The sequence below is a fragment of the Pristiophorus japonicus genome, chromosome 16 (assembly GCF_044704955.1).
Source record: "Pristiophorus japonicus isolate sPriJap1 chromosome 16, sPriJap1.hap1, whole genome shotgun sequence".
NCBI lineage: Eukaryota > Metazoa > Chordata > Chondrichthyes > Pristiophoridae > Pristiophorus > Pristiophorus japonicus.
In genome coordinates, this window is record NC_091992.1 from 8,599,673 (window position 1) to 8,619,181 (window position 19,509).

General features: G+C 43.8%; 1 protein-coding gene and 2 non-coding genes across 3 annotated transcripts in view; all 3 read right to left on the reverse strand.

The window, feature by feature from the left end:
* The window catches only part of tex14 (testis expressed 14, intercellular bridge forming factor), a 270,693-nt gene that overhangs the window by 112,365 nt on the left and 138,819 nt on the right, over positions 1-19,509 (reverse strand). The window lies entirely within an intron of this gene.
* On the reverse strand, positions 16,129-16,200 carry trnah-gug (transfer RNA histidin (anticodon GUG)). Its single transcript has one exon. It is a non-coding gene; the product is annotated as a tRNA-His (tRNA).
* On the reverse strand, positions 17,072-17,143 carry trnah-gug (transfer RNA histidin (anticodon GUG)). The gene has a single exon. It is a non-coding gene; the product is annotated as a tRNA-His (tRNA).

The following is a 19,509-nucleotide window of genomic DNA, read 5'->3' on the forward strand; positions in this document are numbered from 1 at the left end:
TGCGCCCCTACATTGTAACGGGGCTTGTCCGAGGGAAGTGAGCGCACTCTGAAGGGAGAGCGTTCCTTTGTTCTGATAAGTCCCGGCCGGTGAAACAAAGAATAAAGACTGCTTTGTTATAAGCTGCTTTGGTGTTCGTGTGTCAGTGTATTCGCTGAAACAGATTGAGGGAAAAAGAATCCGTATTAACAGGATCACCCGTAACAATTCTTCCAAAGGGGTTGGGACCAGCCAATATCCCAAACCAAACAACATCCAGGCAAGTGAGTCAGCAGTTCCCTGTGCACTGCTGGGTGACAGCTCCTCAGGGAGCACAGAAACATAGAAAATAGATGCAGGAATAGGCCATTCGGCCCTTCGAGCCTGCACCACCATTCAATAAGATCATGGCTGATCATTCACCTCAGTACCCCTTTCCTGTTTTCACTCCATAATCCCTTGATCCCTTTAGCCGTAAGGGCCATATCTAACTTATATCCAATGAACTGGCATCAACAACTCTCTGCGGTAAGGAATTCCACAGGTTAACAACTCTCTGAATGAAGAAGTTTCTCTTCATCTCAGTCCTAAATGGCTTACCCCTTATCCTTAGACTATGTCCCCTGGTTCTGGACTTCCCCAACATCGGGAACATTCTTCCTGCATCTAACCTGTCCTGTCCCGTCAGAATTTTATATGTTTCTATGAGATCCCCTCTCATCCTTCTAAACTCCAGTGAATACAGGCCCAGTCGATCCAATCTCTCCTCATATGTCAGTCCTGCCATCCCAGGAATCAGTCTCGTAAACCTTCGCTGCACTCCCTCAATAGCAAGAACATCCTTCGTCATATTGGGAGACCAAAACTGAACACAATATTCCAGGTGAGGCCTCACTAAGGCCCTGTACAACTGCAGTAAGACCTCCCTGCTCCTTTAGTGAAATCCCCTAGCTATGAAGGCCAACATACCATTTGCCTTCTTCACTGCCTGCTGTACCTGCATGCCAACTTTCAATGACTGATGTACCATGACATCCAGGGCTCGTTGCACCTTCCCTTTTACTAATCTGCCGCCATTCAGATAATATTCTGCCTTCATGGTTTTGCCACCAAAGTGGATAACCTAACATTTATCCACATTATACTGCATCTGCCATGCGTTTGCCCATTCACCTAACCTGTCCAAGTCACCCTGCAGCCTCTTAGCATCCTCCTCACAGCTCACACCGCCACCCAGCTTAGTGTCATCTGCAAACTTGGAGATATTACACTCAATTCCTTCATGTAAATCATTAATGTATATTGTAAATAGCTGGGGTCCCAGCACTGAGCCCTGCGGCACCCCACTAGTTACTGCCTGCCATTCTGAAAAGGACCCGTTTATCCTGACTCTGCTTCTTGTCTGCCAACCAGTTCTCCAGGGCGCAAAGAAAGGACAGGGAGGTCACAGGCATTTGTGAACCTGCCTGACTCTAGGAGCAATGGCAACAGCCCCGACAGCAGGGCAACTTGAGCCAATCGGGTTCCCACTGCCAGCATTGGGCACCGCGCCGCCACCAGGCTGCCTGGACATCATCCAGCAGTTCTGGAGCTCGCTTGTCCTTACGCACCGGTTACCGAACCCCAGTACGTATCGATAATGTATCTCACCAGTCGAATGTACTCTCCTCACAACTGAACCACAAATGTAATGCAAACTTTTTTTTCTGGATTTGAATGTATATTAATGTAATGAGCCTCCGGCACAATCTATATGTGGGGGGGCGGGGGGGTGAGAATGGAGAACGAAACACAAACCACTCACCCAAGATAGAAACAACCCGCCAAGGGTCAACCAGATAGAGCTAAGCCCAGAGCACTGTCAATGCAAAGGCGATTTGCACTAAAGACTTGGGGGAGAGTGATGTCATGTATCCTACATGGTTACTGCTTGTACTATTACAAGGTGTGCTACCAGAGGGCACCAGAGTGGGAGAACTTGCAGGTTACCTGTACAGGTGTATCTGGCCTAGTATAAAAGGCAGGCCACCATGTGTGATCCTCACTCTGGAGTTATAAATAAAGGTCTAAGGTTCCTACAGTTTAAGTACAACACATTACCTCGTGGCGTCATTATCAGAGCATCTGAAGACATAACACCAACTAGATGCCTTCAAAGATCGTGGAATTTGGGGCGTGAGTTATGCGTGTAACTATAATACACCCAAGTCTCCTTGATGGGATGGATGGTGGTTCAGGTGTTAGAATTGGTCTCAGAGCTCCTGTGATAGCGAGGGAATAAATGAATAGTTATTACTTCTTATCTCTCTTCAGTAACTCTGCTGGGAATGCATATATGCTGGCAACTGTCTGAGGCTGAACAAGTCTGTATGCAACCTTGGTGTCATATTTGACCACTTACCCCTGCCTTCATTAAGACTGTCTATTTTCACCTCTATAACATCGCTTGCCTCAGCTCATTTGCTGCTGAATCCCTCATCCATGCCTTTATTACCTCTAGACTTGACTATTCCACTCCTGGCAGGCCTATCACATTCTACCTATGTAAATTTGAGGTCATCCAAAACTCTGCTGCCCATATCCTAACTTGCACCAAGTCCCACTCACCCATCACTCCTGTCCTCACTGACATACATTGGCTCCCAGCTATGCAATGCCTCAATTTTAAAATTTTCATCTTTGTTTTCAAATTCCTCCATGGCCTGCCCCTCCCTATTTCTGTAACCACCTACAGCCCCACAACCCTCCAAATTCTCTACGCTCCTCTAATTCTCCAATCCCCAATTTTAATCGCTCCACCATTGGCAGCCGTGACTTCAGCTGCCGAGGGCCTATGCACTGGAATTCCCGATTTAGAACTCGCCACCCCATTATATCTCTCTCCTCCCTTAAGACATTCCTTACAATCTACCTCTTTGACCAAGCTTTTCCCTAATATCTCTTTCTGTGACTCAGTGTCAAATTTTATTTTAGAATGCTCCTGTGAAGTGCCTTGGGACATTTTACAACATTAAAGGTCCTATATAACTACAAGTTGTTGTTGAAATAGATGACTTTTGCAAATAAGTGAGATAGAAGCAACACATTAATTTCAGTTTGTGCATAAAATCTAAGACCCATTGCCGTATCATTGCTTTACCCGCAATGCCGTGACTCGGATTCGAACCACGATTGCTGCGACCACAACGCAGAGTACTCATCATCATCATCATCATCATAGGCAGTCCCTCGGAATCGAGGAAGACCTGCTTCCACTCCTGAAGTGAGTTCTTTGGTGGCTAAATATGAGAGCCACAGATTCTGTCACAGGTGGGGCAGATAGTCATTGAGGGAAGGGGTGAGTGGGACTGCTTTGCCACACCCTCATTCCACTGTCTGCGCTTGATTTCTGCATGCTCTCGGCGTTGAGACTCGAGCTGCTCAGCGCCTTCTCTGGTGCACTTCCTCCACTTCGGCCGGTCTTGGGCTCCCAGATGTCAGTGGGGATGTTGTACTTTATCAGGGAGGCTTTGAGGGTGCTCTTGTAGCATTTCCGTTGCCCACCTTTGGCTCGTTTGCCATGAAGGAACTCCGAGCAGAGCATTTGCTTTGGGAGTCTCGTGTCTGGCACTAACCCCTATACGATCACGGTGCGCTGCATAGGCTCTGGCTTCCACCTGCCCAAAATAGTTCTAAAGTACAACCACAAAATAGTTTTACTTTGTACTTGTGTCATGTTTCTGTGCAGAAGAACCAGGAACTTTTCTGTTATCCAGGCAGCTCACCATGATCCTATACCCGTCGTGTTACCTTCAGGGATCGGTGGACATTACCGGCTGTAACTGAGCCTTGGCATTAACATGCTGCAATACACACCCGACCCCATAGGACGACGCATCGTACATTAAAACAAGTTTCTTACATGGGTCATATAGCGTTAACAGATTGTTGGAGCGTAACAAATTGCGTGCTCTATCAAAAGCCCTTTCCTGGCTGTCCCCCCAGACTAAAATCGCGACCTTTGCGTAGGAGCACGTGTAGCGGCTCTAACAGCGTGCTCAATTTGGTAAGAAAGTTACCAAAATAGTTCAGGAGCTCCAGGAATGAACGCAGCTCCGTCGTGTTGCGGGGTCTGGGTACTCTCTGGATCGCTTCCGTTTTGGACGCAGTAGGTCTGATCCCGTCTGCTGTTATCCTCATCCCCAGGAATTCTACCTCTGGAGCTAGGAAGACGCACTTTGCCTTTTTCAGTCGCAGCCCTACCTGGTCCAGTCTGCGTAGCACCTCCTCCAGGTTGTGGAGGTGTTCTTCAGTATCGCAACCCGTGATGAGGATGTCGTCTTGAAAAACCACCGTCCTTGGAATCGACTTGAGGAGGCTTTCCATATTTCGTTGAAAGATCGCGACGGCAGAGCGAATCCCGAACGGACATCTGTTGTACTCAAACAACCCCTTGTGTGTCGTGATGGTGGTCAGCTTCTTCGACTCACTCGCCAGCTCTTGGGTCATGTAAGCTGAGGTCAGGTCCAATTTTGAAAAAAGTCTGCCACCGGATAGCGTCGCAAAGAGGTTCTCCGCTCTCGGTAGCGGGTACTGGTCTTGGAGTGACACACGATTGATGGTGGCCTTGTAATCACCACATATCCTGATCGACCCATCCGCCTTACCGGCACAATTGGGCTCGCCCAGTCACTGAATTCGACTGGTGAGATGATGCCTTCCCTCAGCAGGCGGTCCAATTCGCCTTCTATCTTTTCCCGCATCACGTACGGCACCGCTCTGGCCTTGTTGTGTACTGGCCTGGCGTCCGGGTTTATGTGAATCACTACCTTGGTCCCCATGAAAGTCCCAATGCCGGATTGAAATAATGAGTCAAATTTGTCCAGGACCTGTGAGCATGATACTCACTCCACAGAAGAAATTGCATTGACATCGCCTCATTTCCAGTTCATGACAGCAAGCCAACTCCTCCCCAGTAGTGCGGGACTGTCCCCCGGGACAATCCAGTGTGACAATCTGTTCTCCGAATCTGTGGGTCACCGACTACCATGGTGCTGTCTAGCACCGGAATGATCTCCTTTGTATATGTCCGTAGCTGTGCGTCAATCGGCAATAATTTTGACCTCCTGGCCTTGGATGCCCACAACTTGTCGAACTGTTTGGCCCCCGTGTCTAGCTCCATTAACACTGAGATGCCATTGAGGAGCACTTTCATCATTATCGGTGGCATCCTGGTGTATGAACTGATTATGAACTCGCTGAACTTCAGCTTCCAGCGATTTCCCCCAGTGTTCATTTGGCCTCGTAGGGCTTACATCGGGCCCGTCCTCCTCGTACATCAACCTGGCTACAGGCTTCCTGCACATACGCACCAAGTGACTGCTGACGTTGCAGTTTCTGCAGGTATATTGCTGATACCTGAAAGCTCTGGCTGGGTGTTTGCCTCCACACCTCCAACATGAGCCGTTGTTGGAAACAAAAGGTCCATTCCCAGTCGATCGTCTCTGACTGTCTCTGTAACTGTCCTTAAGCGCACCATTAACAGGTGTTGATGGCCCCATTACTGGCCGTATTGTCTCTTGCGATGGCATGAATCGCCGTTCAGCTAGCCATTGTCTCTGTTGAATTCCCTCTTTGGGTTCGACTACATGCTCGGGCATGTCCGATTGCCCCTGCCTGCCTGGAGAACTGTGTCCCGCATTAACAATGTTGACTCCCTGTCCATTTGTTGCATTTAAACCAAGATTTTTGTCAAACATCATTCTGGTCTCTTCCTCCCCTGAGATAAATGTCTGGGCTATCAAAGCTGCCGTTTCCAGGGTCAAGTCTTTGGTCTCAATCATTTTCCTGAAAACCGCTGCGTGCCCGATGCCCTCAATAAAAAAGTCTCGCAGCATCTCCGCTCTGCATGCATCTGGGAACTTACATAGGCTCGCCAGTCGCCGTTGGTCTGCCACGAAGTTTGGAATGCTTTGCCCTTCTCGCTGCCGGTGGGTGTAAAACCGGTGTCTTGCCATGTGCATGCTGCTCGCCGGTTTAAAGTGTTCCCCGATCAACTTACTGAGCTCTTCAAAAGTTTTGTCCGCCGGCTTCTCTGGCGCTAGAAGGTCCATCATCAGGGAGTAGGTCCTGGATCCACAAAACTTCAGGAGATGAGCCCTGCGTTTGTCGGCCGAATCCTGTCCCAACCATTCCTTGGTGATGAAACTTTGCTGTAGTCTCTCAATAAAATTGGCCCAATCATCACCAACACAATACCTCTCGTCTGTGCTGCTAGTGGCCATGCTCGCGTGGTTTAAATCCCAGTTTCTCGTCGCCAATAATATGTCCTTACTATACAGTATAAATGCACACGAGGCCCATATTTGAGAGAAGGCCACTCTGTGACCAGTAACTTTTATTTGCCAGCACTGAAGTGATGAAAGTGGGTGGAGCTTCCCCCTGTAGTGGGGAAAATGCTTGAAGCTATCATTAAGGAAGAAATAGCGGGACATCTAGATAGGAATAGTGCAATCAAGCAGACGCAACATGGATTCATGAAGGGGAAATCATGTTTAACTAATTTACTGGAATTCTTTGAGGATATAACGAGCATGGTGGATAGAGGTGTACCGATGGATGGGGCATTCGATAAGGTGCCACACAAAAGGTTCCTGCAGAAGATAAAGGTACGCGGAGTCAGAGGAAATGTATTAGCATGGATCGAGAATTGGCTGGCTAACAGAAAGCAGAGAGTCGGGATAAATGAGTCCTTTTCGGGTTGGAAATCGGTGATTAGTGATGTGCCACAGGGATCGGTGCTGGGACCACAACTGTTTACAATATACATAGATGACCTAGAAGAGGGGACAGGGTGTAGTGTAACAAAATTTGCAGATGACATAAAGATTAGTGGGAAAGCGGGTTGTGTAGAGGACATAGAGAGGCTGCAAAGAGATTTAGATAGGTTAAGCGAATGGGCTAAGGTTTGGCAGATGGAATATAATGTCGGAAAATGTGAGGTCATCCACCTTGGAAAAAAAACAGTAAAAGGGAATATTATTTGAATGGGGAGAAATTACAACATGCTGCGGTGCAGAGGGACCTGGGGATCCTTGAGCATGAAACTCTTTTAGAGTCTACCTGTGGAATGGTAGAGTCATGAAACTCTTTTGAGTGGTAGAGTCATGAATCCCAAAAAGTTAGTTTGCAGGTGCAGCAGGTGATCAGGAAGGCGAATGGAATGTTGGCCTTCATTGCGAGAGGGATGGAGTACAAAAGCAGGGAGGTCCTGCTGCAACTGTACAGGGTATTGGTGAGGCCGCACCTGGAGTACTGCGTGCAGTTTTGGTCACCTTACTTAAGGAAGGATATACTAGCTTTGGAAGGGGTACAGAGACGATTCACTCGGCTGATTCCGGAGATGAGGGGGTTACCTTATGATGATAGATTGAGTAGACTGGGTCTTTACTCGTTGGAGTTCAGAAGGATGAGGGGTGATCTTATAGAAACATTTAAAATAATGAAAGGGATAGACAAGATAGAGGCAGAGAGGTTGTTTCCACTGGTCAGGGAGACTAGAACTAGGGGGCACAGCCTCAAAATACGGGGGAGCCAATTTAAAACTGAGTTAAGAAGGAATTTCTTCTCCCAGAGGGTTGTGAATCTGTGGAATTCTCTGCCCGGGGAAGCAGTTGAGGCTAGCTCATTGAATGTATTCAAATCACAGATAGATAGATTTTTAACCAATAAGGGAATTAAGGGTTATGGGGAGCGGGCGGGTGAGTGGAGCTGAGTCCACGGCCAGATCAGCCATGATCTTGTTGAATGGTGGAGCAGGCTCGAGGGGCAAGAGGGCCTACTCCTGTTCCTAATTCTTATGTTCTTATGTTCTTATACCTGAGAGTCCAGGTTCGGGGTGTCTCCCACAAGTTCACCACCTAGTGGTCAATGTTCTCACGGTGTACAACTTAGGTCAGTTTATACATGGGTTACAATGACAGTTGAATACATGACACTGCCAGTCACAAATACTCCCGTCGACTATTCGCCTTTGCTTCCTGCCACTGATCTAATGTTGGATCCAACTTGCCACTTTCACTTGGGTCCCATTGGCTTTTATTTTTCTGACTAGTTTGCCATGTGGTACCTTGTCAAAAGCCTTCTAGACTACATCAAACACACTACCATTAGCAACCCTCCTTGTTTCCTCCTCAGAAAATTAAATCAAGTTAGTCAGACACGACCGTCCCATGACAGATCCATGCTGACTGTCCTCGATTATTCCATGCCTTTCTAAATGATGATTAATATTGTCGCTCAGTATTCTACTATGGTCAAATCGCTTACTGATGCTCATAGTCACCAGTCATACATGAATAATGGCCAATACTGGGGGCCGCTCAGCACCTCAAAGCCATATTTCAGTATTAATCAATCTCTCAAAAGAACACAGGTGATAAAGCAAAGTTGAATATTAAAATTACTTCAAATTATTACTGTTGCAGGCCAAAGTAAAGTTAAATAAGTATTCCAGAATACTATACCCCTGAATATAAAAATCGATGTTTACAATGAAAGAATTATTGATTGTTGAATTTGGTTTCATGCATTAATTTAACTTAATTACCATTGAAATGTTGGTAATAAACCTTGTGATTGAAACTTGCCATCAGTTAATTTCTGTTTCTAAATAAAATGTCAGGCCTATTGCCATATCATTGTTTTATCCGCAATGCCATGACGTGGATTTGAACCAAAGTTACTGTAGCTACAACACAGAGTACTAACCACTATACAATCATGGCATGCTACATAGGCCCTGTAAAAATGTTAGAAAGGATTAAGAAGTTAGTTCAGACCTGGATCTAAAAAACTAATAAACTCTATAGCACAAAAAGCAAGTAGGCATTAACCTCAGGGTCAAAGAGATAAGAGATGAGGTAAGGTTATGAAACAACAGAGAAAACTACAGGATAATAAAGCCAAATTCAAAGGAGTCGCCTTGGGTAAGAGATAGTGTGTAAATACTGAATGCCAATTAACAAAGTTCCGGCAATTTGAAAGGATCGAACAAAAGGTCAGGTGTAGGAATAACAGATTGAAGACCAACGGACAGGAGGGAGTTACCATAACAGCAACAGCTGTGGAAACAGCAAGGGGTGGTAAGAAAGAATTTAATTGATCAAGATAATGTTCACGCACGGGAAGGGAGACTCCGACTTGGGAATAATTTTTGGAGGCGAAAGACAAGTTGCGCTAACAGCAGAATGTCTCTGTATCTTGTAAAAACAAGCAGGTAATTAACAGCAACACACACGGTTAACTGAGGGGGAAAAGCGTGTAAGGATAGACAAGCTCGAACAGTCCGGAGCGAGAACCCAGAAACAAAACTCGACAGAAGCAGGGACCAAGAGAGCGACCCTTGAAGGAACAGTGTCAGGACCAGATTGATCACCCGGGAACGTATTGGGTAAATATGAGAATATTTTGAGCGGAAAGGAACACCCTTTGGAACGCCTTTTCTGCAGTTAAACAGAGTATAATAGAATATAAGTAGTAAGTCTTGTACTTCTTCTGTATTGGGGAACTATAGAGTATAAGTGGTGAGTCTTGTACTTCTGTATTGGAGAAATATAGAGAATAATTAGTGAGTCTCGTACTTTTTCGGTATTAAACGAACATTAACGGTACTGTCATTTGTCTAGTGTGTAATTTGATATTTAACTCAGGAACCGTCGCAGGCAACTGATAGTCACACGACTAGCGAAATTGCCGTTTACGCAACAGGCCCTGGTATCCATTGACCCCAAATTATTCTAAAGTACAACCACAAAATAATTTTACTTTGTACTTGTGTCCCGTTTCTGTGCAGAAGAACCAGGAACTTTCCTGTCATCTACGCAACACGCCGTGAACCTATACCTGTCCTGTTATCTTCAGGGACCGGTGGACATTCACTCCAAGGTCCCTCGGTTCCTCTATAATTCTCAGCATCCGACCATTTATTGTGTATTCCCAGCCTTGTTGCCCCTCCCCAAATGCATTTCCTCTGGATTGAATTCCATTTCTAAATCAGGTCCCCTAAATTAACGTCTCAATCATTGATATATAGCATAAAAAGCAAGCGACGAAGTATTGAGGCCTGCGGAACCCCAATGGAAACAAGCTGCCAGTCACAAAAACTTCCGTCGACCATTCGCCTTTGCTTCCTGCCACTGAGCCAATGTTGGATCCAACTTGCCACTTTCACTTGGATCCCATTGGCTTTTATTTTTCTGACCAGTCTGCCATGTTGTACCTTGTCAAAAGCCTTGCTAAAATCCATATAGATTACATCAAACGCATTACGCTCATCAACTCTCCTTGTTTCCTCCTCAGAAAATTCAATCAAGTTAGTCAGACACGACCATCCCATAACAAATCCATGCTGACTGTCCTTGATTATTCCGAGCCTTTCGAAATGACGATTAATACTGTCCCTCAGAATCCTGCTATGGTCAAATAGCTCACTGACGTTCAACGTCAGTAATCATACATGAATAATGACCAAGACTGCAGGCCGCTCAACACCTCAAAGCTATATTGCCATTGAACTGTTGTCATAAACCTCGCGATTGCAATTAACTTCAGTTTCTAAATAAAATATGAGCCTTGCTGCCATGTCATTGCTTTATCCACAATGCTATAACTTTGATTTGAACTGAGGTTGTTGCGGCCACAACGCAGACTACTAACGACTATACGATCACTGCATGCTACATAGATCCTGCTATCGAGTGGCACCAAATTATTGTAAAGTACAACCACAAAATAGTTTTACTTTGTACTTGTGTCCTGTTTCTGTGCAGAAGAACCAGGAACTTTCCTGTTATCTACCTAGCACGCCGTGATCCTATGCCTGTCCTGTTACCTTCAGGGATCGGTGGACATTCACTCCACGGTCTCTCGGTTCCTCTACACTTCTCAGCATCCGACCATTTATTGTGTATTCCCTTGCCTTGTTGCCCCTCCCCAAATGCATTTCCTCTGGATTAAATTCCATTTCTAAATCAGGTCCCCTAAATTAACATCTCAATCACTGATATATAGCATAAAAAGCAAGGGTGATGTATTGAGACCTGCGGAACCTCAATGGAAACAAGCTGCCAGTCACAAAAACTCCTGTCGACCATTCGCCTTTGCTTCCTGCCATTGAGCCAATGTTGGATCAAACTTGCCACTTTCACTTGGATCCCATTGGCTTTTATTTTTCTGACCCGTCTGCCATGTGGTACCTTGTCAAAAGCCTTGCTTAAATCCATGTAGACTACATCAAGCATATTACCTTCATCAACCCTCCTTGTCTCCTCCTCAGAAAATTCAATCAAGTGAGTCAGACACAACTGTCACATAACAAATCCATGCTGACTGTCCTTGATTATTCCGAGCCTTTCTAAATGCCGAGTAATGCTGTCCCTCAGAACCCTGCTATGGTCAAACAGCTCACTGACGCTCATCGTCAGCTATCACACATGAATAATGACCAAGACTGGATGGCTGTTCAAGACCTCAAAGATATTCTGCCATTGAACTATTGTTCATAAACCTCGCTATTGCGATTAACTTCAGTTTCTAAATAAAAGCTGATACACATTGATGCGTTATTGCTTTATCCACAATGCTGTGATGGGGATTTGAACCGAGGTTGCGGCTGCACCACACAAAGTACTAACCACTATACAATCACTGTGTGCTACATAGCCCCTGCTATTCACTAGCCCCCAATTATTCTAAAGTTCAAAAACAAAATGGTTTTACTTTGCACTTGTGTCCCATTTCTGTGCATAATAACCAGAAACTTTCCTGTTAGCTACGCAGCACGCCGTGATCCTGTACCTGTCGTGTTACTTTCAGGGACCGGTGGACATTCACTCCAAGGTCCCTCGGTTCCTCTACACTTCTCAGCATCCGACCATTTATTGTATATTCCCATGCCTTGTTGCCCCTCCCCAAATGCATTTCCTCTGGATTGAATTCCATTTCAAAATCATGTCCGCTAAATTAATGTCTCAATATATAGCATAAAAAGCAAGGGACGATGTATTGAGACCTGCGGAACCCCGATGGAAACAAGCTGCCAGTCACAAAAACTCCTGTCGACCATTCAACTTTGCTTCCTGTCATTGAGCCAATGTTGGATCAAACTTGCCACTTTCTCTTGGATCCCATTGGCTTTTATTTTTCCGACCACTCTGCTATGTTGTACCTTGTCAAATGCCTTGCTAAAATTCTTGTATTCTACATCAAACGCATTATGCTCATCAACTCTCCTTGTTTCCTCCTCAGAAAATTCAATCCAGATAGTCAGTCACGACCGTCCCATAACAAATCCATGCTGACTGTCCATGATTAATCCGAGCCTTTCGAAATGACGATTAATACTGTCCTTCAGAACCCTGCTATGGTCAAATAGCTCACTGACGCTCATCATCAGTAATCATACATGAATAATGACCAAGACTGGGGGCCGCTCAACTCTTCAAAGCTATATTGCCGTTGAAGTGTTGTTCATAAACCTCACGATTGTAATTCACTTCAGTTACTAAATAAAATATGTAGCCCATTGCCGTGTCATTGTTTCATCCACAATGCCTTAACTAGGATTCGAACCGAGGTTGCTGCATTAACCGGCTTTTTCATTGCAGTCACAGCATTGGGCCTTACAAACAAAAACTGAAGGATCTTGAACAAAAAAATGCCGACATGTTCAAGCATTACCAATTCTGTACGCACATTGGTTGATTGATATTTAATTTCCCTTTTATCAAATATGGTTGAAATGTTGTTAATAAAGCAAGACTTCAATGATTGAATAAAATGCCAGGCACATTGCCGTCTAATTGCTTTATCCACACTACCGTAACTCGGATTCGAACCGAGGTTGCTGCGGCCACAACACAGAGTACTAACCACTATACGATCACGGCGTACTACTTGGACACTGACAGCCAAAGTCGCACAATTATTCTAAAGTACAACAACAAAATAGTTTTAATTACTACTTGTATGCAGTTTCTGTGCAGAGGAACGAGAGAAATTCCTGTTGTCCAGGCAGCTCAACGTGATCCTATAGTGCTCAATACTCCGCTTTGTGGCTACATTAACCGGCTTTTTCAATGCAGTCACAGCATTGGGCCTTACAAACAAAAACTGAAGGATCTTGAACAAAAAAAAGCCGACATGTTCAAGCATTACCAATTCTGTACTCCCATTGGTTGATTGATATTTCATATCCCTTTTATCTGATATGGTTGAAATGTTGTTCATAAAGCAAGACTTCAATGACTGAATAAAATGCCAGGCCCATTGCCGTCTCATTTCTTTATCCGCACTGCCGTGACGCGTATTCGAACAAAGGTTGCTGCGGCCACAATGTAGAGTACTAACCACGAGACGATCACAGCGTAATACTTGGACGCTGACAGCCAATGCCCCACAATTATTCTAAAGTACAACAACAAAATAGTTTTAATTAGTACTTGTATGCAGTTTCTGTGCAGAGGAACTAGAGAATTTCCTGTTGTCCAGGCAGCTCAACGTGATCCTATATTGCTCAATACTCCACTTTGTGGCTACATTACCCGGCTTTTTCATTGGAGTCACAGCATTGGGCCGTACAAACAAAAACTGAAGGAACTTTAACAAAAAAAAGCCGACATGTTCAAGCATTACTAATTCTGTACTCCCATTGGTTGATTGATATTTCATATCCCTTTTATCTGATATGGTTGAAATGTTGTTAATAAAGCAAGACTTCAATGACTGGATAAAATGCCAAGCCCTTTGCTTTATCCACACTGCCATGACTCCGATTTGAACCGAGGTTGCTGCGGCCACAACGCAGAGTACTAACCACTATACGATCACGGCGTACTACTTGGACACTGACAGCCAAAGTCGCACAATTATTCTAAAGTACAACAACAAAATAGTTTTAATTAGTACTTGTATGCAGTTTCTGTGCAGAGCAACAAGAGAAATTCCTGTTGTCCAGGAAGCTCAACGTGATCCTATAGTGCTCAATACTCCGCTTTGTGGCTACATTAACCGGCTTTTTCAATGCAGTCACAGCATTGGGCCTTACGAACAAAAACTGAAGGATCTTGAACAAAAAAAAGCCGACATGTTCAAGCATTACCAATTCTGTACTCCCATTGGTTGATTGATATTTCATATCCCTTTTATCTGATATGGTTGAAATGTTGTTCATAAAGCAAGACTTCAATGACTGAATAAAATGCCAAGCCCATTGCCGTCTCATTTCTTTATCCGCACTGCCGTGACGCGTATTCGAACAAAGGTTGCTGCGGCCACAATGTAGAGTACTAACCACGAGACGATCACAGCGTAATACTTGGACGCTGACAGCCAATGCCCCACAATTATTCTAAAGTACAACAACAAAATAGTTTTAATTAGTACTTGTATGCAGTTTCTGTGCAGAGGAACTAGAGAATTTCCTGTTGTCCAGGCAGCTCAACGTGATCCTATATTGCTCAATACTCCACTTTGTGGCTACATTACCCGGCTTTTTCATTGGAGTCACAGCATTGGGCCTTACAAACAAAAACTGAAGGAACTTTAACAAAAAAAAGCCGACATGTTCAAGCATTACTAATTCTGTACTCCCATTGGTTGATTGATATTTCATATCCCTTTTATCTGATATGGTTGAAATGTTGTTAATAAAGCAAGACTTCAATGACTGGATAAAATGCCAAGCCCATTGCTTTATCCACACTGCCATGACTCCGATTTGAACCGAGGTTGCTGCGGCCACAACGCAGAGTACTAACCACTATACGATCACGGCGTACTACTTGGACACTGACAGCCAAAGTCGCACAATTATTCTAAAGTACAACAACAAAATAGTTTTAATTAGTACTTGTATGCAGTTTCTGTGCAGAGCAACAAGAGAAATTTCTGTTGTCCAGGCAGCTCAACGTGATCCGAAAGTGCTCAATACTCTGCTTTGTGGCTACATTAACCGGCTTTTTCAATGCAGTCACAGCATTGGGCCTTACGAACAAAAACTGAAGGATCTTGAACAAAAAAAAGCCGACATGTTCAAGCATTACCAATTCTGTACTCCCATTGGTTGATTGATATTTCATATCCCTTTTATCTGATATGGTTGAAATGTTGTTCATAAAGCAAGACTTCAATGACTGAATAAAATGCCAAGCCCATTGCTTTACCCACACTGCCTTGACTCGGATACGAACCGAGGTTGCTGCGGCCACAACGCAGAGTACTAACCACTATACGATCACGGCGTACTACTTGGACACTGACAGCCAAAGTCGCACAATTATTCTAAAGTACAACAACAAAATAGTTTTAATTAGTACTTGTATTCAGTTTCTGTGCAGAGGAACAAGAGAAATTTCTGTTGTCCAGGCAGCTCAACGTGATCCTATCGTGCTCAATACTTGGCTTTGTGGCTACATTAACCAGCTTTTTCATTGCAGTCACAGCATTGGGCCTTACAAACAAAAACTGAAGGATCTTGAACAAAAAAAAGCCGACATGTTCAAGCATTACCAATTCTGTACTCCCATTGGTTGATTGATATTTCATATCCCTTTTATCTGATATGGTTGAAATGTTGTTCATAAAGCAAGACTTCAATGACTGAATAAAATGCCAGGCCCATTGCCGTCTCATTTCTTTATCCGCACTGCCGTGACGCGTATTCGAACAAAGGTTGCTGCGGCCACAATGTAGAGTACTAACCACGAGACGATCACAGCGTAATACTTGGACGCTGACAGCCAATGCCCCACAATTATTCTAAAGTACAACAACAAAATAGTTTTAATTAGTACTTGTATGCAGTTTCTGTGCAGAGGAACTAGAGAATTTCCTGTTGTCCAGGCAGCTCAACGTGATCCTATATTGCTCAATACTCCACTTTGTGGCTACATTACCCGGCTTTTTCATTGGAGTCACAGCATTGGGCCGTACAAACAAAAACTGAAGGAACTTTAACAAAAAAAAGCCGACATGTTCAAGCATTACTAATTCTGTACTCCCATTGGTTGATTGATATTTCATATCCCTTTTATCTGATATGGTTGAAATGTTGTTAATAAAGCAAGACTTCAATGACTGGATAAAATGCCAAGCCCTTTGCTTTATCCACACTGCCATGACTCGGATTCGAACCGAGGTTGCTGCGGCCACAACGCAGAGTACTAACCACTATACGATCACGGCGTACTACTTGGACACTGACAGCCAAAGTCGCACAATTATTCTAAAGTACAACAACAAAATAGTTTTAATTAGTACTTGTATGCAGTTTCTGTGCAGAGCAACAAGAGAAATTCCTGTTGTCCAGGAAGCTCAACGTGATCCTATAGTGCTCAATACTCCGCTTTGTGGCTACATTAACCGGCTTTTTCAATGCAGTCACAGCATTGGGCCTTACAAACAAAAACTGAAGGATCTTGAACAAAAAAAAGCCGACATGTTCAAGCATTACCAATTCTGTACTCCCATTGGTTGATTGATATTTCATATCCCTTTTATCTGATATGGTTGAAATGTTGTTCATAAAGCAAGACTTCAATGACTGAATAAAATGCCAGGCCCATTGCCGTCTCATTTCTTTATCCGCACTGCTGTGTCGCGTATTCGAACCAAGGTTGCTGTGGCCACAACGTAGAGTACTAACCACGAGACGATCACAGCGTAATTCTTGGACGCTGACAGCCAATGCCCCACAATTATTCTAAAGTACAACAACAAAATAGTTTTAATTAGTACTTGTATGCAGTTTCTGTGCAGAGGAACTACAGAATTTCCTGTTGTCCAGGCAGCTCAACGTGATCCTATATTGCTCAATACTCCACTTTGTGGCTACATTAACCAACTTTTTCATTGGAGTCACAGCATTGGGCCTTACAAACAAAAACTGAAGGAACTTCAACAAAAAAAAGCCGACATGTTCAAGCATTACTAATTCTGTACTCCCATTGGTTGATTGATATTTCATATCCCTTTTATCTGATATGGTTGAAATGTTGTTAATAAAGCAAGACTTCAATGACTGAATAAAATGCCAAGCCCATTGCTTTATCCACACTGCCATGACTCGGATTCGAACCGAGGTTGCTGCGGCCACAACGCAGAGTACTAACCACTATACGATCACGGCGTACTACTTGGACACTGACAGCCAAAGTCGCACAATTATTCTAAAGTACAACAACAAAATAGTTTTAATTAGTACTTGTATGCAGTTTCTGTGCAGAGGAACGAGAGAAATTCCTGTTGTCCAGGCAGCTCAGCGTGATCCTATAGTGCTCAATACTCCGCTTTGTGGCTACATTAACCGGCTTTTTCAATGCAGTCACAGCATTGGGCCTTACAAACAAAAACTGAAGGATCTTGAACAAAAAAAAGCCGACATGTTCAAGTATTACTAATTCTGTACTCCCATTGGTTGATTGATATTTCATATCCCTTTTATTTGATATGGTTGAAATGTTGTTCATAAAGCAAGACTTCAATGACTGAATAAAATGCCAGGCCCATTGCCGTCTCATTTCTTTATCCGCACTGCCGTGACGCATATTCGAACAAAGGTTGCTGTGGCCACAACGTAGAGTACGAACCACTATACGATCACAGCGTAATACTTGGACGCTGACAGCCAATGCCCCACAATTATTCTAAAGTACAACAACAAAATAGTTTTAATTAGTACTTGTATGCAGTTTCTGTGCATAGAGACGAGAGAATTTCCTGTTGTCCAGGCAGCTTAACGTGATCCTATATTGCTCAATACTCCACTTTGTGGCTACATAACCCGGCTTTTTCATTGGAGTCACAGCATTGGGCCTTACAAACAAAAACTGAAGGAACTTTAACAAAAAAAAGCCGACATGTTCAAGCATTACTAATTCTGTACTCCCATTGGTTGATTGATATTTCATGTCCCTTTTATCTGACATGGTTGAAATGTTGTTAATAAAGCAAGACTTCAATGACTGGATAAAATGCCAAGCCCATTGCTTTATCCACACTGCCATGACTCCGATTTGAACCGAGGTTGCTGCGGCCACAACGCAGAGTACTAACCACTATACGATCACGGCGTACTACTTGGACACTGACAGCCAAAGTCGCACAATTATTCTAAAGTACAACAACAAAATAGTTTTAATTAGTACTTGTATGCAGTTTCTGTGCAGAGCAACAAGAGAAATTCCTGTTGTCCAGGCAGCTCAACGTGATCCTATCGTGCTCAATACTTGGCTTTGTGGCTACATTAACCAGCTTTTTCATTGCAGTCACAGCATTGGGCCTTACAAACAAAAACTGAAGGATCTTGAACAAAAAAAAGCCGACATGTTCAAGCATTACCAATTCTGTACTCCCATTGGTTGATTGATATTTCATATCCCTTTTATCTGATATGGTTGAAATGTTGTTGAGAAAGCAAGACTTCAATGACTGAATAAAATGCCAAGCCCTTTGCTTTATCCACACTGCCATGACACCTATTTGAACCGAGGTTGCTGCGGCCACAACGCAGAGTACTAACCACTATACGATCACGGCGTACTACTTGGACACTGACAGCCAAAGTTGCACAAATATTCTAAAGTACAACAACAAAATAGTTTTAATTAGTACTTGTATGCAGTTTCTGTGCAGAGGAACGAGAGAAATTCCTGTTGTCCAGGCAGTTCAACGTGATCCAACAGTTTTCAATCTCCGCTTTGTGGCTACATTACCCGGCTTTTTCAATGCAGTCACAGCATTGGGCCTTACAAACAAAAACTGAAGGATCTTGAACAAAAAAAAGACGACATGTTCAAGCATTACCAATTGGGTATTCCCATTGGTTGATTGATATTTCATATCCCTTTTATCTGATATGGTTGAAATGTTGTTAATAAAGCAAGACTTCAATGACTGAATAAAATGCCAGGCCCATTGCCGTCTCATTTCTTTATCCGCACTGCCGTGACGCGTATTCGAACCAAGGTTGCTGTGGCCACAACGTAGAGTACTAACCACGAGACGATCACAGCGTAATTCTTGGACGCTGACAGCCAATGCCCCACAATTATTCTAAAGTACAACAACAAAATAGTTTTAATTAGTACTTGTATGCAGTTTCTGTGCAGAGGAACTGGAGAAATTCCTGTTGTCCAGGCAGCTCAGCGTGATCCTATATTGCTCAATACTCCGCTTTGTGGCACAAATTAACCGTTTTTTTCAATGCAGTCACAGCATTGGGCCTTACAAACAAAAACTGAAGGATCTTGAACAAAAAAAAGCCGACATGTTCAAGCATTACTAATTCTGTACTCCCATTGGTTGATTGATATTTCATATCCCTTTTATCTGATATGGTTGAAATGTTGTTCATAAAGCAAGACTTCAATGACTGAATAAAATGCCAGGCCCATTGCCGTCTCATTTCTTTATCCGCACTGCCGTGACGCATATTCGAACAAAGGTTGCTGTGGCCACAACGTAGAGTACTAACCACGAGACGATCACAGCGTA